At 39.2% G+C, this 27762-nt stretch overlaps 1 pseudogene; it reads left to right on the top strand.

Moving 5' to 3' along the window:
• The first annotated feature begins 14932 nt into the window (after positions 1-14932).
• Positions 14933-15023, top strand: LOC147005646 (U6atac minor spliceosomal RNA; annotated as a pseudogene).
• The last annotated feature ends 12739 nt before the right edge of the window (positions 15024-27762 follow it).

Raw genomic sequence — 27762 nt, 5'->3', positions numbered from 1 at the left:
AAAGCCTAAGTCCATGGCAGTCCAGGTGGATTCCCTGTGTGGCATTAGAAAATTTACTAGACTAAGAAAGAGACGACAACTTACTTTGAAAAAAAAATTCGTGTCATCAGAACCACTGAGTAAAATGCTTGCGTTAAAGAATGCAACTTCATCTCATCAACAATGTGACTGACACAATACAACTTTACTGTCAATCAAATGATGGCTAGTATGATTAACAGTTAAACATGGACATGTCTAGGACCAAAAGGCAGTGCAAAAAGTCAAATCATCAATGGATTTCCAAATCAGTTTTATATCAATAAAACCTGTACAGAGTTTCATAAAACTAGAGCTTTGGAAGTCTTATTTCAAACTTACCTGATCAGAATCTCTGTGAATGGCATCTAGAAAATTACTTCAAAATCACCAGGTATTTTTTTCATTAATGATATTTTAGATGGGTTAAGTCACTTGCCAATATCTTATAGTGGAGTGCAGAACCTTGAGTCCTAGGTGTCTTGTGTGTCTGTATGAATTTTACCCTGTTATCTCCATGATCAGCCAGCATCAAACTTGGGGATATGTCTTTATTATTGTTTAATTCTTCTTTTAATATTGCTATTATTATTAATATTGTTATTTGATGTTCTACTTATATATCCTTAATATATTCCACTGTTTTCTCCTAAACTCTGGCTCTTTCTGGAACACAACATGGAAACAAAAAGCTAAGCCACCCTGCATAGGCTCCTAGTGTTAATTTGTTACTATTTTGTATATAAACATAGAACTGAATAAAGAACCTCCATGTACAAGCTTCCATGTAAATACATCAAAAATGTATTAAGCCTAGATGTAAGTGTAAGCTTTTAAGCAAAAAAATAAATAAATAAATAAATAAAAATAAAAATAAGAGAAAAAAAATTTTTAAAAAGTAGCAAGCCACAGATTTACCTTCCTGCCTGAAAGAACTAGAAATAGGTTATAAAACAATCATCCTAGAACACAGGGCAGCAAAGACCAGCAGTTCCTGCAAGGTAAGGGAAGAGATAATGTCAGTAAAGCTTCAGCTCACTCCCTAAGGAACTTCCAGGCCATCATGGAGAGCAGAGATTCCGTCAGCTAAAGAGGGGTCAGACCATCAGAGGATCTTATCTTGCTACTCTGGAATTAATGTAGAAATCAACACTAGTTGAGGTCCCTGGAAAAGTCCCCAAATATTTGGAAAGGAAATAATCCTCTCTTAAATAAACCAGCAGTCAGTAAAGAGCTTCAGAGTGAAACAAGAAGTGCTTTGAGCTGCTCTGGCAAGTCTCTTAAGAGGTCTCCAAAGTTCAGGAGTCGAAGATGTGGTTCCCCAGTACAGCAGTATCCAGCAGCAGGATCTTTCTGGGTAGGAAACCATGAGAACTATGTTCTTCATTCTTACATTCATAGACTCAGGTCCTAATGGTTTGGGAGAAATTACTCTTATAAAAGCAATTTTAATTATTTTTCTCTCTATCCTCATCCCTTTCCTCTTTCCTTCCCAGACCCTGTAAGGTAAGCAGGGTGCCTCAAGAACACACTTGTATGGCTGCTTCACAACAGCCTCAGGGGACAAGGCTAAGAAGCTGCAGATTGAAAACTCTGCAACCATGAGCTGAGATTAATCTTTCCTTTTTTTTTTTTCCTATTTTTGGTTACAAGCCTAGCCTTTAGCAGCCAAGCATCTCTCTAGCCCATAATATTTCCTTTTTAAAAACAACTTTCTCAGAGATGAACAGACAAGTAAGTAAGAGACGATGGCCTGACTCGCATCAGTCAGAACCGCCCTGATGAGCAGTGTTCACTGCCATGGATCCTCAGAATGATACTTCAGTGGTCCCAGACATGAAGAAAATACCCCTACGTAGTGTCCTTCATCCTCTGAAGAGTTTGAGAACATCTCCCTATCTCACCTCCCTAGCTGAGGTCCAAGGAAACCACCTCATTTGTGCTTAATACTCATTTCCTAAGACCCGTGCAAATGGTTCTACACATCCGTTTAGAGCATAGATATAGTTGACATCTGTTTTATCAGGATATAGCTAAAATAATCAAGTGTCTGTCTGTCTGTCTGTCTGTCTGTCTACCATCTGTTTTTACTTCAGTTTGCATACTAGTCCACCTAGTTCCTTGAGAGCAAAAACATACCAACCACATCTTTAATCAGAAAATCCATCCTCAAGAGATTAGAATATCCAATGTTGAAAGAAGGGCATGCCTTCTTTGCTTTCTCATTAGTATGGGCAAGCCAGGTGATTTCTAATACAAAAAAATCATATGGTGATATTGGCTCATAAATATGCAATATACTTATCAATGAATCTAAAAGTTTAATAGCCAAAGTCATCAAGTTATACAGAAGACTGTAATTAGCTTGTGGCCTAAATGTGCTTTTTGTTAAATAAATAACAAAATCAATTAATTTGTAAAATCAGTTAACTTAATGTCTTTTGCCTAATTGGCTTGTGGGTGAAATTCAGATGAGAATGAAAAGGCCAAAAGTAAATAGGAAAGAGAAAAATGGGATGAAATAATCTTAAACAATAGAAATCATTTAAATGGTTAGCATATGCTTTAAGAATGATTGGGTACATCTAAAATTTTGAAAGATGAAGGTCATTTCATTACACATGATTTATGCAAAAGAATCTACATATTGTTACATCTATATTTATAAGAAAATGATTAGCTTCACACGGCAAAATAAAATACTAGAATTAAATAACTGTGTCTACAGTCACTCAAGGCATGGGCTTCTGATGAACACATCCTTACCGCGCATCACTACCCATTGAGTAACTCCTAGTCCCCAGACATAACTCATCTGCTTGGTGCTAAGAGCAGTATGAACTCTACTTGAGAGAGGAATGGGAGCTCCTTTATCTTTAAAAAAATCCTCCCATATAACATCTTCCATTTTTTTCTGCCAACAGAAAACCATACCATCACTTAGAGTGGAATCACACATGTCCAAAACAGAACAATGAGTCTAAAAACTATGTTTTCACAATTAATAAAAAGAGAGCAAACAACAAAGCATAGGATTTTGACTCCATAAAGAGCATTGTTCAAATTAATGTCATGATTTAATTAGAAGAAATCTGTTCAATGGGTTCAATACATATTTACATTCAACCGAAATCATAGATATCTACTTCAAAGACTTTAAAAACCTCAGGAATTTTAAAAAATACCTTTTAGGGAGGTAACAATATTTATTGTAAGTGGGAAAAATATTTCTGCAGGAAAGTCAGGTGTAGAGTATACAGAATGATGATCTTAAATCTACTTTCTCTCCAAATCTCTAGTCCTATCTCCTTCCAAAGAGTACAACACACACACTCTTGCAAAATGCTACAATCTATAAGCCAGCAAGGGACTCACTAAATACAATGGAACAGAATAATGCTTAAACTAACAATGGCACAACTTTCTTTTTAAAACATTACAGTAAAATATTTTTTGAGAATTTCATATGTATTTTGAAAGGCAGCTATGCTCCCACTATACTAACAATGCCACACCAGTACAATGCAGTTTGAACATATTCACATCATTTCCCTGTCAGGTCTTCAGGTCCTACTATCACCAAGTTCTTGACCTTCCTATTGAAAAAGTGTAAACACAAAATTCTAGGTCTTTAGGCCCAGGCTTGAGAATGTAACCTTTGTGACTCAATGCTCCAAGGCATGCTAATCATAAAACAGATAGTGACATTCCTCTACCCACCCGCTTCCTGGTTTCAGGGAGTGTTCTTTCAAAGAAAGTCACCCTGACCCATCCTGACCTTTGCTGGAACCCGCTATGCAAATGTGCTATTGTTAGAGGCTCATAGAAAACTGTCTTGACTTTCCACTTCCTCGCGACTCTTAACTGGTATTTTTGGTATTTTCCAACAATGCCCTCCCCACCCACTTGAGTTGTGGTTTCTTCCTTTAAATACCTCCTTACCCAGCTACTTGGGGCACCACAGTCCTCAACCCCTGCATGGTGTATAACTGTGGGCCCCAGAGCACTCTTGGAATAAAAAGTCCTCTTGCAGTTTGCATCAAGGCTGTTTCTCGTGAGTGATTTGGGGTGTTGCTTCTCCTGAGTTGGAACGTGGGGGAGTCCTCACATTGTGGGTCTTTCATTATCCCTTCCAATTCAACCTGCACTTTCTTCCTCATCCTCCCTGTCTCCCTCCCAACCTCTTCACTTCCTTGTTTCCTTCTTCTTCTTTGTTGTCCTTTGTCGTCGTTGTCTTCTTCTTCTTCTTCTTCTTCTTCTTCTTCTTCTTCTTCTTCTTCTTCTTCTTCTTCTTCTTCTTCTTCTTCTTCTTCTTCTTCTTCTTCTTCTTCTTCCTCCCCCTCCTCCTCCTCCTTCTCCTCCTCCTCATTTCCCTGCCTGGTACCCTTGGATATAGAGAACCTTCCAGGAATCTTGTGACTAAAGAAAACTGACTCTCCCTCTCCCAACAGTGATCAAATATCAGTAGCTCCTCAGATGGTCATTGGATTTCCTATTCACCTTTCTCAGCTCTATGCTGGGATTTTGTCTGGGTGGAGTTTGGTCAGGTCTTGTACCTCCTGCTACAATCAAGGTAAATTCAGAAGTTCACTTGCCCAGAGGTTCCTGGAAACATGTTTCACTGATGTAATTGACCACCTCTGGCTCTTAGACTTTTTCTGCCCTTTGGAGGGAAGATCCTTAATCCTTGGTGGAGAGGACAGTGATATGTGATATGTAGAGTGTGTCAAGTTGGGCTGACCATCATAGAGTCATTTATTCTCTTCCTGTTAAAATTGTCCACCCCACTCCAGCTACACATACTTGATGCCCTGAGGGAGCCCTCATTGATTCTTAACCCTCATTCCTTGCTGAGTACTGATACACAAAATCAGACCAACCTCGGGGACTTCCTGTCACACATGGTTAAAATTCATGAATCTTATATTAGGGCATAATAAGGAAGTAAGTTTCAGCAAGAATCTAACTTTAGGCTATAATAGGGAAGTAGGGTAAGGCAGGAATTTTAGTCTTAGGGTGTGAAACAGAAGAACTAGGCTTCAGGCAAGATTTTGGGCTTGGACAAGGAAGTGGGCTCAAGTATTTTGGTCATTATGACAAGCCCTTTTAAACAACTGTCATGGTAGTAATCACAGGACTTCACTTAAGGCTTTGTTCTTTATTGTACTGCTCACCCAAAATACTTGCATGTAAATAAAATGGTATAAAAAAGTCGATGGGAAATATTAAATTTGCCTTCAGTCTCATACTTGAATGGGGTCATGCTTAATTAATTAATTAATTTTAAAAAATTGTGTTCTCCCGAGAACTCAGGGTGACAGTCTGTTACTCCTGCAGTTCATACGTCCCAGCCACTGACCACTGCCTTTGTGAGCCTCTGTTCTCTACAGAATCCTGTATCAACAGGTTCTGTCTAGCTTTCATTTTGTAGGTGAAAGTTATCAATCCTTGATTTTAGCTTTAACTCCGTTGTTCCAAACTCTGTCACTTTTAATGGAGTTTCAGAACACATGAAGAATTTAGGGAACAAAAACATCAAGCAATTTAGAGTTCAGTGGATAAAACTTAGTGAAACTATCAGGATGTTTGGAAGTAAATATAGCTTTCAATCCTGTCCGTCTGGATCTCCCTTTTCTAAATGTGGTTCTTTTCTTCTTCTTCTTCTTCTTCTTCTTCTTCTTCTTCTTCTTCTTCTTCTTCTTCTTCTTCTTCTTCTTCTTCTTCTTCTTCTTCTTCTTCTTCTTCTTCTTGTCACCTTTCCCTATCACCAAGGGCTCCTGTCTCCAGCTCTCTGAGACTGAATTAAGGTCAGTGTGAAATTGGAATTTGAGAACTGGGGGGAGTTTAGTTACATCTTCCTTTGCACTGCATTTCCTGTATTCATTTGCTTGTTCAACTAAATGGTTTTGTTTGTGTGTTGTTTTGTAATGCTAAAGATTGAATCCTGGGCCTTGTGCATGCTAAACAGATCATCCACAGCTGACATACTCTTTCCTGTCCTTAACTTCTGGTTTCTTCCAGCTTGTTCTGCACCAATATTACTTGAACATTTGTCTGTTTCTCTCTACATAGTCACACCTTTCAGGAAGAAAACTTAGGTTATCATGGGTAATACTGAATTGCATACACCGGACTCAATTTAATAGTTATGGAATTTAGGACTGCTCAGATTCTTATGCTACAATTAAGGGAAACATACTCTGGAATGTAAGGGACTTTTCCAATGTCATACATTTGGTCACTGGAAACTACCAAATGAACCACTAACCTTTAGTTCTTTCTGTGGGATGTGTCTAATTCAAATTTGAATCTTTGACATTGATATTGACAGATGACTGGTTTATATTTTAATGTATGGACTTTTAAAGGAATTCAGCTACCACCCATGTTGGTTCCGGAGGGCTTTTATGATCAAGTGCAGTGAGGTGTGACAGGGTCAGTGACAAAACAGTCTCCTCATGCTCTTATACTCCCAGTACAAGAGTCATCTTAACAGGAGTAACAGAAATCTGAATAAGGAGATTCTTAGGATCCTACAAGTATCTTCTCAAATCTTTGAATACAGAAAATGAGTAAGTCGTTTGTTTGTGTCTTCTGAAACAAAAATAAACAAAACACAGATGCAAGAATAAATCAAGTACCATTGTGTATATTTGTATTTCACTACCAACCAGTTACACACTCAGGCAGCTCTTTTCTTTCTGTCACTGAAGGCATCTGACATCCAGGGCTGTCTTCTGTTTCCTGTTCATTCACAAGAACAGTGCTGTTCAATTGTTTTTACACTTGATCTTAGCCAAAAGTGTGAGAAGCAATATATTCCATTGTTTTTAAAGGAGCAGGCACATTTCATTCACCAGAGACATGCCCTCTACTACCAAGAAGAGACAACTCCATTAGAACCCCTCTGCCATCATGTCTTAAGGCATCAAGATCATGACCAAGGTTTATTCCTTCAATATATTTATTTTTAATTGTTATCTAAAGTCATTGAAAATACATATTTTGATGGGTACCACCTGATGTTTCAAGATATGTATACATTATATGATATTCAAATAGAGTTGAATATCTTTATCTCCACAAATGTCTATCATTCTTTTATGATAACAACCTTTCTGTTTGAAATACATGGTACATTCTTGCTTGATACTCCCCTGTACAATATTATTGCAGATGGACTAAACAGGCCATCTATTGTGCCTTACCTACTCAACAGTCAACTTTTCTTCATACTGTCTTCTCTCAGTTCCATACACCTCAAGCTCAGATAACTACAAATCTACTTGCAATCTATACATGACTTTTCATGACATGTAATAGTGTCTTTCTCTGTCTTCCTTCACCACCCCTTCATATTCCATTCATATTGTTACATGTGACAAGATTCCATCTGCCATTTGGTTGGATATAATTCTATTGAAGTATGTGCAAATCCATTTATCATTTGATGGACTCATAAGATTTCCATTGCTTGGCTACTATGAACAATACTGTCTTGAACATGAAAGTGTGTGTTTCTCTGTAACAGGCTAATCTCTTTTGCTGTGGGTTATAATTACTGGCACTTATAGTAGTTGTGATTTTAATGCAGGGAGGAATTGATAAATTCCCACTTATATTCATGACTTTTCTTATCACTGTGAGAAAATAGCTCACAGAAGCAGATTCGATGCTAGAAGATATTACACAGAAGCATATTCGATTTTTGCAGACCCATGGTTTCACAGCCTCTCTGGTCATCATGGGAGCAAAGATATGGCAACAACCATAGCTTATTGCATCACAGTAGTAGACAGAAACCAGAATGCAACCAGACCCTAAGGCCGCTATAATCTTCAATGACTCATTTCTACAAGCTGGAGACTAACATCCCAAAGTTTCCACAAGAACCAAGACCAGCCCACTGGCTTGGATCTATGTGCTCCAACACTTGCTGCTCTGGAGAAGACAGTCATCTTCAACTGATAACTTGAGTCAAGACTATGCAAGAGCCCTGCTAGCACTTGTCATATTGAGTCATTTTTAATAGTAGTCATTTCTACTGGGGTATAGTATGGATTTTCATTTCCCTGGTTATTAGTGAAGTATTAGTGGTATTTTCTTTTGAGAAATGTCTAGTTAAGTCTCTTGGATTTGACTTTTTTTCTGTTGAGTTTCTGCAATTATTTTTATATCCAATGTGTTAATCCCTTGAACAATGTATAGCGTGGAAGTGTTATGTCAGATGCTACCAGTTGTCCACTTTAATGAGTTCTTCCTTGACTGTGTAGCAACATTTTAGTTTGATGTCATCTTTTCCATTTTTGTTTTGCTTTGTTTCTTGCACTTTTAGAATCTTGCTCCCCAAAGGCCTTCTCCATTCTGTTTTTAGGCAGCATTTCTCCTGGGGTTTTTTGTTGTTGTTGTTTTGTTTTTGTTTTGTTTTTAAAATAGCGATGTCATAGATTCCCCAGTCTAATATTTATGTCTATAATTCAGTCAAGATTGCATTTTGGAAATTATAGAAATCTGCATCTAGTTTTATTCTGAATTAACCAAAAAAAGACTTTCCATACTTTAGTGGGAAGTAGGTTGGCTGTTGACGTAGGACTTTACTTCTAAACTCTGTTCTGTTTTACTAATTAATTATGTGTCTTTCTTACTTACAATATTGTGTTTGTTTGATGACCACAGCTTCATGTTAGATCCTGAAGTCAAATAATATACTATAAAAATTTTTGCTTTGTTTTATTTTTGCTCAAAATTGCATCAACAACTTGAGATCTCTGTGACTCAATGAAATTTTTAGGAATGTTTCCCAGTTCTTAGAAGAATATCATCAGCATTTTGGCAAGGATTGCATTTAACCTGTAGATCATTCTGAATAATACGAACATTTAAAATATCCTGAGCCTAGAGCTGGTGAGATGATTCAGTGGGTAAAGATCCTTACTATGAATCTTGGATAGGGTTTGATTTAAGGAACCCACAGGGTAGAAGGAGAAAAAGACTCTCATAAGTTCTCTGACTCCATGGCATGTGGCATGGTATGTGAGCACATGCACACAATACAAATACATACAATAAAAAGATCGAGTTTTCAACTTTTCAGAACACTTTGAACTTTTCATGAACATGGGATATCTTTTCACTTTCTTTTCTTTCTTCCTTTTTTTGTTGTTGTTGCTGTTTTGGTCTTGTTTGTTTACCTGTTTGTTCTATTTATTTTGTTTCCTATTCAATATCCCACATCCAAGGTTTTCATTATAGAGATCTTTTATGTCTTTGGTTAAACTTTTTCCTCATTAATATTTCCATATTTGTGGTGAGGTTTCTTTCTTGATTTCAATTTAGATAATTTGGTATTGGCATAAAGAAGTACTGAGTTTTAGATAGTGGTTTTATATCTTTTAATATGGCAAATTTATTAGTTCTAATAATTTTTATTAGAATATTTCAAGTTATATGTTTTCCATAGTTTGAATATTGCCCATTGTCCCCAGATGTTCATATGATAAAGGTTTGTTTAACAGGGTGGTGCTGTGCTAGTGGTAAATATTTAGGAAATAGAGCCTAATGAGAGGTATATAGGTCACTTGAGAGATGCCCTTGAAGGGAACAGTTGAGGCTCAGTCTCTGCATTTGTGTTTTCTGGTCCTCTGCTGTGATGTACTAGTGCAGACCCAAAGCAACTGGGTTGAGCAATCCTGGACTAAAATTTCAAAATTTAGTCAACACTAGCATTAGCTTTTCCCACTGTTTATTATAATAATAGGAAACTAACTATTGTAGAGTCTTCACCTAATCCCCTTTTACTCCCCTCTCACTTGAAGTAAGGCTGGTAAGTACAGGTATCCAACAAATCCAGTAGACATGTCTCCCTAAAGTCATGAGGTATGTGATAACTGGTAGGAGCAAACCCAGTTTTAAACACCAACTTTGCAAGTCTACGCCTTGATTTGTAATGTTTCATCATTCAAATCTGGGTCTCTGAAAATAGACAGACAGAAATTCCATTGAGGACATTGTAGCTTAAAGAGTTCTTCAACTTGGACCAGCTTAGAAAATGCAAAGGTCAACCTCTAAACAAGTGGTTTAAGAAAAGGCTAGACCTTGATTCCAGATAATCAGAACCCAGTTGGTACATCAATGTAGATTGAGAAAGTCATAATTCCTAAAAGCCCTTTTAGCTTTTAAAACCTAATTGTCTACAGGCCTCCTATGTATCAGATGACCACAGAGATTTCCTCCATCTTTGCAAACAGAAACAGGACAATATGATGCAACTCAATAAATTTCTTCACATGTTATTTGATCTCTTTCCTTTGTTTGAACTGGTGCATCACGCGTACTATTTTAATAGTAACACAAAAGCCCTTCAGGAAGCCAAACCTCCATTGAAGGTTTTCTTTTACTGTCTTCAGTGCCCTGACACTGTGCATGTCTCTGCTCTCTTCATTTAACAACAGCTCCTAAATTCTTGAGAATACAGTTTAAACATGTCTGAGTATCAGAACAGGCCCCCACTACAGCTTGCCCTGTTCATCTTCCCCATCATCTTCTGTATGAGATGTTCACCTTTCTTTCAATATACAATCTCATGAAATAACAGAGGTACAATTTTCTCTCCGATTATTTCTCTGTGCTGTTCATTAGTCTCGAATTTAAATTCCTTATTAGCCGTAATAGTCACACTTAATCAGGTGACCCAAATACAGGGCATGGCCCTGGTGGGGAATGAAATGGATGGTGTCACTACTTGCCTGTAAAAGTGGGTGAGTCAACAGGCCCTGAGGACTTGGCTAGAAGGCAGCCTTGGCTTCCCAGAGCCCACATGTTTCCCAGCTCTGAGAAACACATTCCATAACACTCTTTTTATTTCAATCCAAACATCTACAAACTTGTTAAGGTAGAAATGATGACCACAGGGATCTAGATAATTATATCTTGGATTTACAGGGCACTTTTCTGAGGAGCTCGGAATTTGTCCCTGGCTCTAAGACTTCCTATTACCTCCTTTCCCTGAGTCCCATAATCTAAACAGCAAAGATTATAAGTCTAATTAAGACATCTAAGGGTTACCTTAGATGGAGTCCTGGAACACTCTCCCCGAAACTGACTCTGGGAGGGATGAATAGCAAGCTGGCACTGGGCTCTGGCTCCTGTAGTGGTTGCAGTGTAGTTTGCTCTCTGCTTGAGTAAAGTGTTAAGACATGTGTCAAGTATTGTTAGAGAGGGTGTTCAGCAACTGTCAGCCCCCGAATAATTACAGACCACAGGCTTCTCAGATGGGTGCCCCACTTTTCTGAGGGCTGAAACTGCATTCCTCCAGTGTTCAGTCAGCACTACAGAGCAGGAGTGTGAGAGATGGCCCTCGCTTACCTGTGGCTAATAATTACACTGTGCCTCTTCTCCACCACGGACACATACAAATGGTTTGTATTGCTGATTGAAAACCTTAGAGGAAAAGACAGGAGTCAGTGAAGATTAAGGTCACCATATACTTCCTCATTCCCCTCCCCTCTCTCTCTCTCTCATTCATTCTCTCTCTCTCTCTCTCTCTCTCTCTCTCTCTCTCTCTCTCTCTCTCTCTCTCTCTCTCTCTCCTGCACGCATGCATTTACCTGTGTGCATATGTTTGATCAACAACTTACAGTAGCTTTGAGTTAAGATAGGAAAGGAAAAATGCCATAAACATGACTCCAGTCAAAACCATCTTTTCATACTGTGGCTCAGCCATGAAAGGATGTCTTGATGGAGTAACAGGGGTGGCTACTGGAGTTATCTGCATCATGTGGGTCACAGACATCTTTGCTGCACTGATTTCAATCCACGGTTTGAAAATGAACACTCAGAAAACTACACATCCAGAGCGTTCACTGACACTTCTTACATATTGCCTTTGTTTAGAAGGGGTTGCTCTTCTTGTGGCTAAGAGGCCATCATTTCAGCCCAGCAAAGCTGCTTCTGAAGAACAGAAAACAAAAGTCTTTTGAAGATTAATGCATCTGCCTGTGTTCATTAAATTTTTTTTCAAGGGCACAACCATGCTGTTTCTTGCACTGTCGCAATCTAAGAAGAGCAAGTATCAGCTTTACGTGAGAGAAATGAATCATGGGACAGAGTTCTGTTCTCCAGACTGCCCCAAATTTGTCCAGCCTCCCAATGTGCTCCCGCTCATTCTATTGATATTCAGCTCCTCCAGAGACTTCTATGAGTTAAATCTAAATCTCGCAGCAAATATGAAAACACATGAAGAGGTCATACCTTTGCCCCACCCACTGGCATGTTTTGGTTAGCATGCAAGAACATTGTGAAATAGCATTTGGGGGTCCTCTAGAATACTTCTTTAGACAAATGTAATGCCCAGGGCATTGTATTTTCCCAATGTGCATTTTTTGCTGTGGCCCAGGCCCATGTATAGGAAAACAAAGCTGTCCTTTTGTAGCTTCCCGACAGCATCCCTAATGAGACTTTGCTTTGTTAATCTCAGATTCCTATAAGTAGCTTAAAAAAAAATACTGTATTGGACTTACAGCTGTGTGGCTTTGGTGCTGGGATTCTTTCTTATAAGCTTTGTCTAAAGGCAATCCATTTGATCAAAGAGTTCTACCCTCTGACTTCATCTTTTATCATTCCCCAGTCAGACTTAGGATATGGGTGTGATCCCGCAGTTATTTTATTTAACATAAAAATGATTTCATTTTCCTGCCAGAAGCTGGCCTTACTGATCATGTTGCTCACTACCTAAAAGCCTGGAGAATCATGGCTTTTACATAACTTCCAGTAGTGGGAAATGGCAGATCATCCTAATTAAGGAGAAACATGGGCAGGGTGAAAGACTACAACATCGTACAGGAAAAAGAGCAACTCCGCTGAAGTCATTATTTCCATAGTCTGAGAGACAGAGAAACTGTCAAGGCAGCAGGAAGTGCTTTCAAGGGCAGACTCTGCTCCAAGACTATATGCAGCCACATGCACTTGGTCTCCCGCACTCGTTCTTCACTTTAAGTGAGGATTTCAATTTAATCCAGTGCTCAGTAGAAAACATTGTGAATTCAGGAGGGGAAATCATCTTACTACTGCAGTCACCACATTTGGGTTCAGAAGGTCTGAATATATTCCCCCCCTAGGCATTCTTTCTTCTTTTTCCAAATTTCAAACCACCAGTCAGTTATCTTCTAGTTGAAAACGTAAGAGTTGATATAGAAAAGGGCAGTGCTGCAGTGCCCTAGCTGCTTTAGATGCAGCCTCATGTGTTAACTAGGGTTTCTAACTGTTACCAAATGGTTGGAATGCATCAATTACAGTCCCAAGTCATGAGCACCCTCTGTGCTACCATGGCCCGAGTGTTAACTTGGAATGTAGGCATCTGAAAAATACATTATCAGCAAACTGGAACTGTTATATATGCCCTGACCATAATAGATATTTATGTTCTTTGTGTAGGCTTAAAAAAATAAAAGAAAAGAACAACAACTGAACCAGTCTCTAGCACTACATAAATACCACCTTGGCATCAGATGGACATACATGTATAAACCCATGAAGAAACAGCACTGCCTGATGAGAAGTTCATATTATTCACCAACTGAGTGGCCTCCAACTGCAGTGAGTAGCTGAGCAGCTCACATCTAAAAGCAGCTATGGAAACAAAAATCTAACCGCTCACCCTGACTTATTCCATAAATACCCTTTAAAATCAGGAAACTACAGAGTTATAGTTGTAGAATCTAAAAGATTTATCTGAAAGGGGACTACTTTTCTTTCAATGGAATAGGGGTAAGATCTGAGGTTTTGTTTTCACCAGAAAGAATTAGAGAAATAATTTCAATGTAGTAGTTGTTGCTTATCAGTCTCTCTCTCTCTCTCTCTCTCTCTCTCTCTCTCTCTCTCTCTCTCTCTCTCTCTCTCTCTCTCTCTCTCCCTCCCTCCCTCCCTCCCTCTCTCCCTCCTTCCATTACCCCATCTCTTTCCCTCTCATCTCACCCCTCTCTGAGTCTCTGTCTGTCTCTGTTTGTGTGTGTGTGTGTGTAATGTGTGTCAGTATACATATTTGTGTCTGTCTGTGAGTTTCATTTACTATCACCACAGTAAAGATATAACCTTTTTAGATGAAGAAAATGGCAATACACATACTCAGTCATGGTTTTTATTAATATTTTACTTACCATTTGGGGGAAAGTTTATCAATTTCTCTTCTAAAGTAGTTTAAATGTATAAGCCCATAAAAGGATATTTTGTCCTAGTTCTAGGAATAAATAAATTGAAATGTACAAAGCTGGAATAATTTTTCCAAGTCAACACGGCAAAACTATAAGGACAAGATTGAAACCCAATCCCTTCTACAAGGACATAATAACCTAGCAGCTCAGCTATGATAAGCTTTGCTGGCTCGAAATCTTAACAGTTCTAATTTATAGGTCAAGTGAAATAGAGTCGTCTGCTAAATCACCACTAGCTATGCAATACCCCAGAGCTGACAGCATTCACTAGGGAAATGACCACATTTAAAGCATGAAATCTACTACTAGGTATTTGGAGTCTAGTCCTGGAATACTGGAGGAAGTATTGCACTCATTTATGTCTACTTTAGTACAACAGATAAGAGGTTTGACCATATGACTTCCCTGAACTCATAAGCAAGAAACTTCATAGCAATGCGAACATTAATTTTTATGGGTGAATACATTCTTAGATCACTTTTCTTCATAATTGAGGTTGGACGTAATTCTAAAGTTCATTTGCCTTACCTATTGGATTTTTTTTGTTTGGTTTGTTGGTTTGGTTTTGGTTTTAGTCAGAATCGCTTCCAGTTTGAAAACACCATGAGCCTTGAAGCTTTCATCAGACCAGATCATATGGGTTTTGGGGTTTTGATAATGATTGGCCCAGGAAAATCTTGAGATATCTTGAGACACAGACAAAAGATGTATTGTCTAAAAGAAGTTAGCATGCCCATTAACAAAGATAGAAGGGGCCCTGGAGCCTAAAACATGAATCAAGGGTTGCCACTTTTTTTTTTTTTTTTAATGAGAGGTGAAAGATACACAAAGGAGCCTGTGACAATGTTTGCAAACATGCTCTTTTTGTTTCCAGAGGCCCTTACAGGTTTTCAAAGTAACCTGATTAACCATACTTAATGCACAAGCTAAAGCAAGCCTATGTGACATTTTACTGGGTGTATGAGGAATCTGGGTACTGGAGAACATATCAAATATCAGTGTGTACCCTGTACTTTCCAGTGTCCTCTATAGGTATCAGACCATTTGACTGTAACCAGATATAAACCTTTCTCCTGCCAGGCCCCTATACTTAGTCATATTCTAAACCCAGACCCCCCCCACTTATATATCTGGAAGTGCAGGTCTCTGAAATAGTAAAGTCTAGTAATAAAAAGAGTTTCTGCTCTCTCAGTAGCTACTGAGAGGGAAAGTTATGGTTATTATGTGAAAGGCTCACATGTAAGAAGAGTGGCTAATCATGGGGAGCTTGTATAATCTTTAGGAAGAAGAGCTCAGCTGGAGGAAGTGGATCACTGGGAACTGGGTCATGAGAGTTAGACTCTCTCCTCCTTGTCCCCTGAGTTCTCTCTGCCATTTGGTGGGTAACAGACAAAAAGAGCAGATGCTCACGTTTCTGTCATCATTGCTATGGCTCCCTACTGCCAAGCCTTCTTATAGCCTAAAAGGCTATAGCTTTAACTATCAGTCTCAATAAACTGTTTTTCCCTGAAATTGCATTTGTATGCACAGTCTTGTCACAGTGATGGCAAAAGCAACCACTTGGCTATGACACTCTATCTAAACTCTTATGACAATGAACCTGGGATAGACAAAGAGAATTCTTTCAACAGCAGTCAGCCTTATTTTATGAGCTTGGATCTATTGAGTACTTTATGAAGTTTCTGTGGAGATTGGTAACATAATGAACTTAAGTGGACTGTAGCTACCCTCTTTATACAAATTTGAATCAGGAGAACTAGCATGTTTATCTTTTAGCACCAGAATAGAGTCAAATATGTGTTTTATAATAATATTCCTATATTATTATTATATATGTGTCATTATACTATATATGTATTCATACACACACACACATATGTTTGCCATATATCATGTAAACACACACCACTTCTCCCTGTCCATGTTAGTCCACTGAAAGTGTAGAAAGATGATGGTCTTTGATAATGTCCATTTCCTAGGTAATAAAAAGTCTATTAAAACTTCCTTGACATTTCATCTGACCCTAATCTGAATGGCAGTCATTGAGACAATAAATAACAACCAAAGATGGCAGTGGTATGGATAAAGGTGAAAGGTGAGCCCTTACACAGTGCTGGTGAGAGTGAAAACTGGTCAAACCACTTTGGAAATCAGTATGCAGTTTTTGTTTTTGTTTTTTTTTTTCATAAAACTAAAGATAGAGTTATCATGTGACCATGCTGGCTAAGACCTTGGTACTTACCCAAACGATGTAAAGTCAACATATCACATTACTGCAATGAAAATACATAACCAGCCAAGGTATCTAACAACAGAGTAATGGATAAAGAAAAGGAAACAATAGAGTGTTTTTTTCTCATTAAAAGTGAAGTTATGTCACTTACAGGAAATGCATGCCACCAGTAACAATCATACTAAGTGAATTAAGCCAGTCTTAGAAAAGCAAATATTGTCCATGTGCTCTCATTTCTGGTTCTAAGATGTTTAAACAAGACATAAAATCAGATATGTATATGTGATGTGAAAATAGAAGGGAACCAGTCTAAAAGAGCAAAGGAGTCTTATGGGAATAAAGAGAGACAAAAAAAGCAACGATAAAGGTGCAGGGAAGATATAATCACATGAATATATATTTGCATGGAAGTATCCTCTTGTAGGACAAGGCCATGTACAATGAACATACACAATGAAATCTTCAAAAGAGAAGACAAGAAAAAAAAAGTGCTGTAAAACAGAAGACTTTAATCATTTGGTGTTCACAGCGGACTCCTTCCAGCATTGCTTCTCCTTTGGGAAACAGAACAGAAGATTCAGTCATGTAGAATCATGAGCTGACAAGCCCACAGAGTTAGCCCAGTTTAGCTTCTTATATAGAAAGCATAGACCTATAGAATTTCAATTTGAGACCCAACATGATGGCCTCTGCACAGTATTATTAAGCAAGCATGAGATTTTTCCCAAGATAGAAAGCTATTATACTGACTTATTGATCTTCCAGAAGCCCCTCCACACTCAACTGAATTAGAGAGCCAAAAAGAGTTCTCTCAAACAAAGGTGGGTTTCACATCAAACCACAGGAAGTAAGGGTCACAATGAGAGATAACACAAGTTAGATGAAATGCTACATGACTAACCTGGTTGAAATCAGCTATCTACCTGTAGAAAGAATTGAACTGACCAAGTTATAGTACCCTGCACTAGTCATCCTTGTTCTCAGGAAACTGAGATGTCAAGTTCAAGGCCAGGTTGGATCCATAACAAGACCTTGTCAAAGAAAGCAATAAAGAAAACAAGGAGGGAGAGAGAAAGGTAGATAAGGAGGGAGGGTAAAGGAAATGGAAAGAAGGTTGGGAAGAGGGAGGGAAGGGAAGAAAGAAGCAAGCAAAGAAAATAAAGAAAGAAAAAAAAATACTCCAAGGCTGGTGCACTAAATGTTCAACCTGTTAGATACCTAGTGAGATTGGTGCAAAAGATGGTTCTGAGGTCAGAGGCAAGATATAGTCTAGCATTGAGCTTATGTATATACCTGAGCCAGGACTCCAGGCCAGGGAATATTTAAATTTCAGATGCCACCATTAGTTTGTCTTTGAGATCCAATTATCATCTTGCAATCTTGTTGTCCATTAAAGGCTTCCTAGACAGTACTTCACTGTCTTCTATTTTACTTTTCCTTGTTGCTTGAACCTTCTGAATTCTACACATGTTATTTCAAAGAGAGTGTGTTGACAGTTGAAAGTGTACCTGTGACTCTAGCCTCCTGATACCTTCACTGCTCCCTGTAACTTTACTTTCTGAGTCTGGTACAACAGGAGGATTCAAGGAAATTGAGACCGGCATTCCAGGTTGCCTTAGTCACTCTTCTATCACTGTGAGGATGACATAAGGACCAAGGCATCTTTTATAAACAAAAGTGTTCAACTGGGGCTTACTTATAGTTTCTGGGGCATGGTCCATTCATCATGGCAGGGAGCATGGCAGCACTCAAGCACACATGATGCTAGAGAAGTAACTGAACGCATAACTTTCTCACCCTTGAGAAGAAGGAAAAGAGCAAGGCACTTGGCCTGTTGTAATTCCATGCCTACCCCTAGGGACACACCACCTCCAAGTTAAGTCTGTACCTCTTAACACTCCCTGACAGCTCTTCAACTGGGGACTAAGCTTGTGAATATATGAGTCTATGGGGACAGTCTGATTCAACCCACTTCACAGATTAATTCTCTAAAAGAGAAGACAGAAAGTTGGTGCTATCATGACAATAACAAGGTAATATCCTACTAGACCTCAAAGTTGTCAACCATCACGAAAAGCAAGATTCAGTATGCATGTATGGTTGATATCCTTGGGAAGCCTGCACTTTTCTGAAGGGAAATGGAGGAAGAGGAAGAAGAGGAGAGAAGGGGGAGGAAGAAGGGAAAGAGGAGGAAGAAGTAGAGGAGGAAGTGGGGGTACTTGGGGGAGAGGGAAGTGTGGGGGAAGGAATGGGAGACAGATGGGAGTAAAAATTGAAGACAGGGATGTAATAGATGAGAAAAATAAAGAAAATAAAAGGGAGGAGCAATATCTAAAAATGAGGGTAGTGGCAGGCACTCCCAAGCTTAAGTGTGAAGCTGTGTAGCCCACTGATCACTTCCAGCAAGTATGACTGTCTTCCTTCAGCTGGATTTGACCTTGAGCCCTGACAGGGTAAGACCTTGCCTCCATCACATGTTAGTGTCTGTTTATTCCACAAATGATACGGTTTTTATTCAAAGTCTATGGTGGGAACCTATTTCTTGGTAAAATGTTTCAACAAATCATCTTTTTATTTTCTCTTTCTTTCTTTCTTTCTTTCTTTCTTTCTTTCTTTCTTTCTTTCTTTCTTTCTTTCTTTCTTTCTTCCTTCCTTCCTTCCTTCCTTCCTTCCTTTCTTCCTTTCTTTCTTTCTTTCTTTCTTTCTTTCTTTCTTTCTTTCTCTCTTTCTCTCTTTCTTTCTTTTTCTTACTGCAGTTTCCCCTCCCAGCTTTGTCCAAGGAAATCCAATGCTGCTTCCAAGATTCTAGTCTGCTGCCAGGAGTCCTTAACTACCCAATCTTTGGTTGCCTCCAGGCACATTGCTTTGAGGAGCACAGCTGCGTTCTACCTTCTATTTGCTAAGACCATTTAACCATGTTCGGCTCTATGTACTCAGTCTTAGAGCAGTCTATAAGGAGAATCCTTTTGTCATGAACTCTGTACAATTTAGCTTAGGTTGAGGTATTCTCGGGCAGCTTGAGCATTGGATAAGTACAGATTCCTGGGCAAGTTGAGCAACCTTAACCCAAGGTTAATTACCACAGTTTCAATGTTCTCTATCTTTGTCTAAAAACAAACAAAACAGCACAAAATGTTTTTGGTGCAAAATCTGTCTATATGTGGCATAGATACTAATAACTGTGTTGAATATACAAGTATATTAAACATAAAATCACATCACAATAAATTACAAGCAGAGAGAATCTTGGGTTTGTTTTGTTTTGTTTTTGGTATTTCAATTTCTTAAAATTATTCCAGGTCCAAAGATGTCCTAATGTGCAAACTAATACTTTAAAAGCTTACTCAAGTATAGAAATCTCTTCCTATATAGAGAGCACTGGGATGTTTCAAACTATTAAAGTATTCTTAGAGGGAGTGAGTATATCACTTGTATTGAGGAAAATGCAGGGAGATCTCCAAGCAAGGGTTGAGAGTTCTAAAGACACCCACAGATTCATTGCTCAAGAAAGGGAAGCATACAGTTTCAGTCAGGTGGTGAAAGCAGAGAGTCAGCACTGGTTATACTAGTGAAAGAAGATAGCCCACTCATCTCTTCCCCACTACAGCTAAAGTACATAGAAATCAGAGACGCTGACCTGGAGCATGAAGAACTATCTCAAAATTGAAATGTCAGCCATATACATATCACTCTTTGCCAATGCCCCTTCTACGTGCCTTAGCTATGAAAATGGCATAACTATAATCTGAAAGAAGTTAGCATTTTACCTGGAACATAGGAATAGATAAATACAGCCAATGTCTAAGTACCCAGTGGCCACCTTTTGAGGCACCTGTTCTACATCCAAACATGCTTGCTAGATGTTGAGGATTTGAGGCCAGTCTCCCACACCCCCAGTAAAAGCTGGACATGGTGAAATGTATCTGTAAACCCAGCACTGGACATGGATGCAGAAGACTCCTGAGGCTCACTGGCCAGTTAGACCATCTGGATTGACAAGGTTAATGTCACATGAAAGACCTGGGCTCACACACCAAACTGAATGGCTCCTGAGGAGTGGTGCCTGTGGCTGACTTCTTGTCTCCACATGTACAAGAATACACGTGCACTCACAAGCTCACACAGAAATGCACATAAATAACTAAAGAAATAGCTGACTGAAAAGGAAGGTCAGTGGACTGCTGGAGTTTTCTTCTCTTTTTTACCTGGCACCACAGAACAATGTTAAAACATTATGGAGGACAAACAGTTCCTCTAAGCCCAAAACTGTATGTATTAGATGCAAACACAATGACTTCCAAATGCTAAATGAGAGGTAGGAATGAGGTCCCTTGAACAGCAGAATCTTATCAACTTGTGAAAATGTGTATAATTCAAGGGAAAAAAATTGCCCACTGTCCTTTCTAAGATGGTAACTCCTGCTGTGAAGGGCAGGTACTCACTGACTCTAAGAGAGATACAAGAAGACATGTGTCTTAGGTTTCCCTTGGATTTTCTGTGGGAAATAGAGAGATACTAACTGCCAAGACTTTAAACATGAGAAACTGCTGGGATGTAAGGCAGTTTTCATAATATACAATGATAGGAACCTGAGCTAAGACACGGCAAAGGATGCCAGAAAAGGATGCTTAAGAGATATGCAATCCACTAACAAAGCGTGGTGACAAACTGGATCTTTATACCTGTCAAGTAAGAGCCTATACCAGCTCTTTATTCTGCCACATGTAATAGGCAGAATAAAAGTCCCATAAAGATGACTGCATCCTAATCCTAGAAACCAAACATCAGGTTACACAGGAAATGGTACTGGGATGCCATACAGAATTGGATTGCTAACCAGCTGCCCCTGAAACAGTGAGAGTACCTTGGATTATCCAGATGGGCTTGATGTGATCACAAGGGCTCTTCAAAAGTAAAAGACAGATTCAGAAGAGCCAGGGTTACAAGAGTTTTGAGGGCCGCAGCTGCCTTTGAAAGTGTAAGAGAGCTGGGAACATGAGAGAGTTCGGCAGCCTTGAAAGTCAAAGAAGCAATGAAACATTCTTTTCTCCACAGCTTCCAAAAAGAAAGGCAGCCCCGCATGTACCTTTGTGCTACCCTCCCAAGACCCATGACTACAACTGTAGGATGTTTTGTGAACCCAAGGACTTTGTGGAAAGTTGATCCAGCAGGCACTGGGAGAAAAGAAATGCATTTACCATCTGGGCTTTGGTAACAGAACCATGGTCTCTCAGATTCATTTATATTGCTAATATTTTACCTTACATATACTTTACAGCTTTCTTAGCTCAGTGTTTGTAGTTTACTTAGAATCTAAATTTTAGATAGTAGACAGAAGCTCATTAGGCCATGCCTACCACTGTGTGACTATCACTCCAGTACTCTAAACTATTAGGTGTATTTCCTGTGAACAGGGATCCCATCAAATTATCTATATATAGATTTAAAGGCAAACAGCATTCTGTGACTTGGTCTCATTTTTCCTAGCTTATCTAATCTCCAGTCAACTAATGTAGTGCTCAAGCAATAAATAATTTAGTGATAAAATTTAGGCAGCTTTCTGTCACAAGATATATTTATTTTCCTGCTGAATTAATTAATGTTTGGAAAACGCCATGTAAATGTTAGCTCTTATCCTTTCCTTATTTGTAATAAGTAAATAACTTTACATTTAATTCCCTACACTAGGAAATGCCTTATAGTGAAGTATAAGTTCTAAGTTCCAATGAAGAGGAAATATTACTTGCCCCATCACCTTCTCTGTAACCTACATGTAATATTCAGAATTTGAACGGATGGAGATAATATCTTCAGACCCAGCTTGGCTCAACAGTCATGAAACATAGATGTGAATGGTTTTGGCTCACAGCCTTTTAAAAACGGAGCTTCCTACAGAGTCTATATAGCTTTCAAAGGAGGGATGGGGCCGAGATGAGGAAGTAAGCCATTGTTCATGCGGTATCTTGAGGGCAATTAAAAATTGTGTGTTTACTTAAATCCCAAAATTGTATTTGAAAATCGAGTTTTAAAAGAGACCATTTTAACTCTGTTTTCAGCTCTCAAAGAATCTAACATGGGGGTTTGTAGAAGTGCTCTTCCCTTGGGAGATAGATTACACACAACTGAAGAGTGTTTTATGTTCACTGGGCTTTGCCAGATGTTTTTAAAGGTCAACAGGAAAGACAATGGCATTGGGAAAGATAAGGATCCTATCATTCTTTGCAGGAATAGAGGTGCTGGGAAGATTATGTTCTTTCTTAAAGTAGCCAGCCAGCCAGGAGAGTGAGCAAAGAATCTGCTCCCTAGGCTAGTGGTAGTTATTATACAACCATCCTAAGGACAAAAGATCTTCAGGTGGCTCCGTAACAGTGCACAGGGCATGTCCATGGCATTGAAGCTTACTTTCGGGCAGAAAATAAGCTAGAGATACCCTTTCACAGAATCCAAGACTCTCTCGTCTATGCCATTAAGTCATAGATATACAAAAGCCAACACGACACTGGGTAATGTCACTTGATTAATGTTGAGGTGACATGATTTCAAGTTACAGACAAATAATAACTAATAACTATTCCAAATATTTATGAATTGTTTGTATTTCTGAGAGCTAGACCATATGCCATAAATCTCAAGGTATAGGGTAATCGCATCACTGTGGCAAGTCTGTTTGCAGAATAACCCTGTATTTGAGCATCTCTGGAGGGTGAAGGTGCAATCTGCCACAGCTGTGCAGTTGAGAAGGATCTGACACACAGGAGTGTACAAATAATTTGCAACTAGCAGAGCTCAGGGTATTTTTCACTCAGAGTGCAAGGGTAGAGTTTCTGGGTTCTAGCGGTACTCCTCCCTCAGGGTGCTACAGAGTCACCATACAAATTTGATGAAAGCTGCTTGTGCTGTCAGAAACAGGGTGTGAGCTAGACAGTGCAAGTGCGGTTTACCTCAAATATGTAATTTCAAAGCAACTTTTAAACACATTAAGAAGAATCCACCTGAGCCCAGGTACACTGTGTATCTTTCCTTGGAATGTTGACTTCAGCGAGTTTTACAGTAAGTAAATATCCTGAAACACATCAACCACATGTTCCCACTAACTTTCCCTATTAAATACCAAATCTAAGCAATTTGCATTCAAGAGAAGTTTATGGCTGTATATGCGTAGGTAATTCTAGTGATCATCCAGGCACTGCTGGAATAGCATATTTTCGGAAACTTCCACAGCCTTTGTTCCATGGAAGATCTTCTACTTCATTAACTTGAGCGTAGTTGTCCTATCTCTGAACTTTTCTGCATGAATTTCTACCAAGTATCATCAAGAGAGTTTGATTTCTGGCCTCTCTTTTAGTAAAGATTACATTTACAAAAGCAAGTTGTAGGTCATACGTAGACCTAAGCTAAGCCCAAATCATTCAAGAGTTGTGTCCCAAATCCTTCTCCCATCTATGAAAAACTGGCTGAAGACCACAGGGTCTCAAATAACTACTAACGGAGCTCCTAACTTCCCACGTGTCCCTTTCTCCTAACTTCCCTCGTGTCCCTTTCAAAGCACCGGATCAACTGCAGAACTTGGAACAAGGAAAACTCAGTTCCAAAGAAAGGGGACCTTGGGCTGTGCTTGGCGTCACTAGCAGAGAATGCAGCTCACTTCAGAAAGTTCCTCAAAACCAAGACTTATCTAAACAGACAGCTTTTCTAAGAGCAGGGTTCTTAGAGGACAGTCAAGAAGAAGGGGAGAGAAGTGTCAGTGAGCAAATTTCACAGAGGCCTGTGAATAGTTCTCTTTGGTCTCCCAGTGTAAAACTTTACTCCTTATTGTTACACAGTGTTTCTGACTCACCATATGGCATAATTATTAGTAGCACTATCATGAATATATTAGAATTAACCCACACAAAACCAGTTGGTGAGATTTTTCTGAGAGAGATTAACTCTGAAGGAGGGACATAATCATATTTGCCTGACTTGAATGAGCATCTTGGTACAGAACCCCGACCTCTACCAAGGACATGCTAATTGCCTCTTGAACTCTCAGTAGCTGTGATTACCTCCAAGTGAGACCTGCACAAGACTGATGTGTGGCTAATGTGTCTGTCACAGAGAGGGACAGGGTCTCACATGGCTCCTCCTCCTCAAAGATATCTACTTAATAGTTTGCTGGGAGAGAGAAACTTTTCCTGGGTGTTGTAGCCACTGGCAAATTGACCATGCCCCTGTCAATAACCCCTCATCTCCATGCTGTGTGGGTGACCCTGATTAGACTCACTGGTCCACCAAATCCACTCAAGTGGAGTCATTTCTTTGGTCTGTCGTTGTTTGCCTGATGTGGGGTGAGTAGATGGTTAATTAACAGTTTTCAAAAATAATAAAGGCTCATGAAACACTTGGCAGACAGTGAATGTCAAAGAAGAATTTATCAATTTGTATTTCAAACCCACCCCAGAGATATCTTACCTTTTCTAGCAGGAGTGTTTTCAAAATCTACTGAATTGAATGAAGAAGCATGAAATAAATATTTAAGATAATAATCATACACGGACATAGTGTGACTCATTAGATAGATGTGAGTAAGTGCTATAGACAAACCTATTTGAAGTTTAGAGGTTTTTAAGAACATGAAAGTCCCAAATAGCCTCGGAAAATTACTGCTGTTTGAGAGCAACGTGAAATACGAGAAATCATTATGGATCTCATTCAAGAGTTTATTGTGACGATTCAACAGATATCAAGTGGCTGGCTGGTAAATGGAGATTTGGGGACGTACTGGAAATAAAGCCTGAATTAACAATGAAAATAAATTCTGATCAACCCAAGGAAAGTACCTTTACTACTAAATTCTGTGCAAACACCGTGGCGCCCAGATTATCCCACCATCCCAACAGATTGCTTCTGTTCCAGTGGGTAACTCCAGAAACAGGGAAGAAGTACCAAGCGTAATACGTGATTCTCAGACTCCTTCCATTTTCTTTCTCTTTCTGTAAAGCAAAAGAACCAGTGAGAGAGAGACATAAGAGTTTGGTTTAGACCCTTCCCTTCCTTAACCTCTGCAGTTCCTCACACGGAGGCAGCTTACAACTTCTGTCCCTCCCGACCAACACGGGTGGGGAACTCAATGGGAGGATGCAGACCAGAAGCCATAAGATGCATCTCCAGGCTCACTCAGCAATGCGCTACAGTGGCTTGGAGGTCTACAGAGAAACTCGCTTGAACAGAAGCTTGAAAAAAATCCCTGATCACAGACTTTTCTCCCATCAGCAGGAAAGCTTCTCTGTGTAAGTCTTTCTTGGCCCCCAGCCAGCTGTCTCGCTCCTCAAGGTCTGGTAGCAATACTCCATCATGCCAAACATACTTTCTACGCTTTCAGTCAGAACCGGAAAGATAGGGGCTGAGAATATGGCTCAATAAGTAAATGTCTGACACATAACAAGGACTGCAGTCTGGATCCCTACCACTCACCTTTTAAAAGCTGGGCATGACCAAATACATCGGTCATCTTGGTAGAGGGGTGGAGAGAAACAAGAGACCCTTTGGAGCTCACCTACAAGAGAGTCTAACTGAGCATCGGGAGTCAGTAAATTGAGAGACCCTGTCTGAGGAAAAGGTAGAGATCAAAAGGAGACATCTGATGTTGATATCTGGCCTCAATATGTCTGTGTACAAAAACAGAAATACACACAAGCACATATGATACACACACACACACACACGTTAAAACAAATAAACAAGCTTCTTCTTTGTGACTCTACCCTGTGTCTTTCAGGCATGATTCCAACAGCCAAAAACAAGGGAGAGCTACAGAGCCCAAACCATTGATGTGTGCTTGTTCTCATGAAGGTTGGTGCTTCGCTTGCATAGATTCCCATGTCAGTCAATGAGGCAGAGCTCATGGGATCATCATGCTTTCCATGTTAAACACACCTATCTATACAACACACCTACTCAATGACCAAAGTCAACAAACAAACTCTTATGCAAAAAAAGTTCCACCAAGATTTCCACATCTCCTTGAAGAGGCCTCTAAGTGAAGCAATCAATGTGCTTGAGGGCTCTGTAGTTTTCAGTAGGTCAGGGCTGTGGAGAAACTGCTGGCCTAGGAGTCCTAGGGCAACATTTAATGTTCATATGGCTTTCTAAGAAAATCATGTAACCTCTCATCATTCCACTCTTTGATCTCTAAAGTGAGACCGTACTAATGCATCTACCTCACAGATATCTTTTTAAAATGGCATGTTTGGAAGAGCACAGAGAAGATGCAGACGCTCCCTCAGCCTCACCAGTGCCTAACTTGGCATCTGTGTAGAAGAAATGGTTGGGGGGGGGGGAGAATAATGAGTAGGATCTGTGGTCTTGTTGGAAAAGGAAATATTTTCATTCAAAAATTATTTCAAAAATGAAGGATAAGAAAATCCTTGGGCACTTAAAAAGGAGAGAGACCCAAAGCTCAATTATTTGCAAGAAGAAAGGTCTCTGTACCAGGCAGTGAAGTTAAATGTGTTTTGAATGAGCATTTTAAAATCCTGTGATTGAATCAGCCAACCATTAAATTTTAAATTAGGCAAAACCCTATAGAAAAGATAGACAGCTATCTAGGCAACAAAAATAGAGATTAAAAAACTTGTTAATTTGATTTTCACATGGCCTCTTTTTATGATTAATATAAATATCTGCAAAATAGAATGGCTATTGAAATTTCATATTAAAAATGGTCCTAGACTAGTTATTCCAAGTAAATCAAGCAAGTGGTCTCTATAAAAATATATTATAGCTTTCATATATAAGCACTTGTAAATAGCTATTCCAAAACAAAGAGAAGAAAACTAAGGGAAAAAAAGCTTGCATCTAGATACCAATAAATGTTATTAGACCAACTGGGATGTATTTACATATTGACAAGAGCATGGATGATAGAAAGGGACCCTCATGGCCTTGCTGAGATTATTCAAAGTATGATTGACTTGTAGAAACACTTTAAAGCATTGATCACCACCTCTCACTTCCAAGTCTTAAAACTGAGGCTAACAGAACAGAGCCAACTTTTTTCAAAGTTATAGTTAAAGTGATTTGCAATCACAGAATGATAGCTGGTCCTCTTTTGACAAGTACAACACAACATTATATGGCCATAGAGTTGGTTTCCTAAGGCTGCCATAATAATTGACACAAACTAGATCACTTCATATCAAGTCAAGGTATAGGCAGGGCTGTGTTCCTCTGGGAGCCTCAGGGGAGTGTGTGTCTTCCTTGCTTCCAGGGCTTTTCAGCTTCCAGTAGCAGCCAGTATCCACTGATGCTCATCTGATATTTCTC

This window comes from Mus caroli, unplaced genomic scaffold (genome assembly GCF_978045245.1).
Source record: "Mus caroli unplaced genomic scaffold, Mus_caroli_1 scaffold_3, whole genome shotgun sequence".
Taxonomy (NCBI): domain Eukaryota; kingdom Metazoa; phylum Chordata; class Mammalia; order Rodentia; family Muridae; genus Mus; species Mus caroli.
Note: the sequence above shows the minus strand (reverse complement) of the source record. Positions and strands in the feature narration are given on the sequence as shown.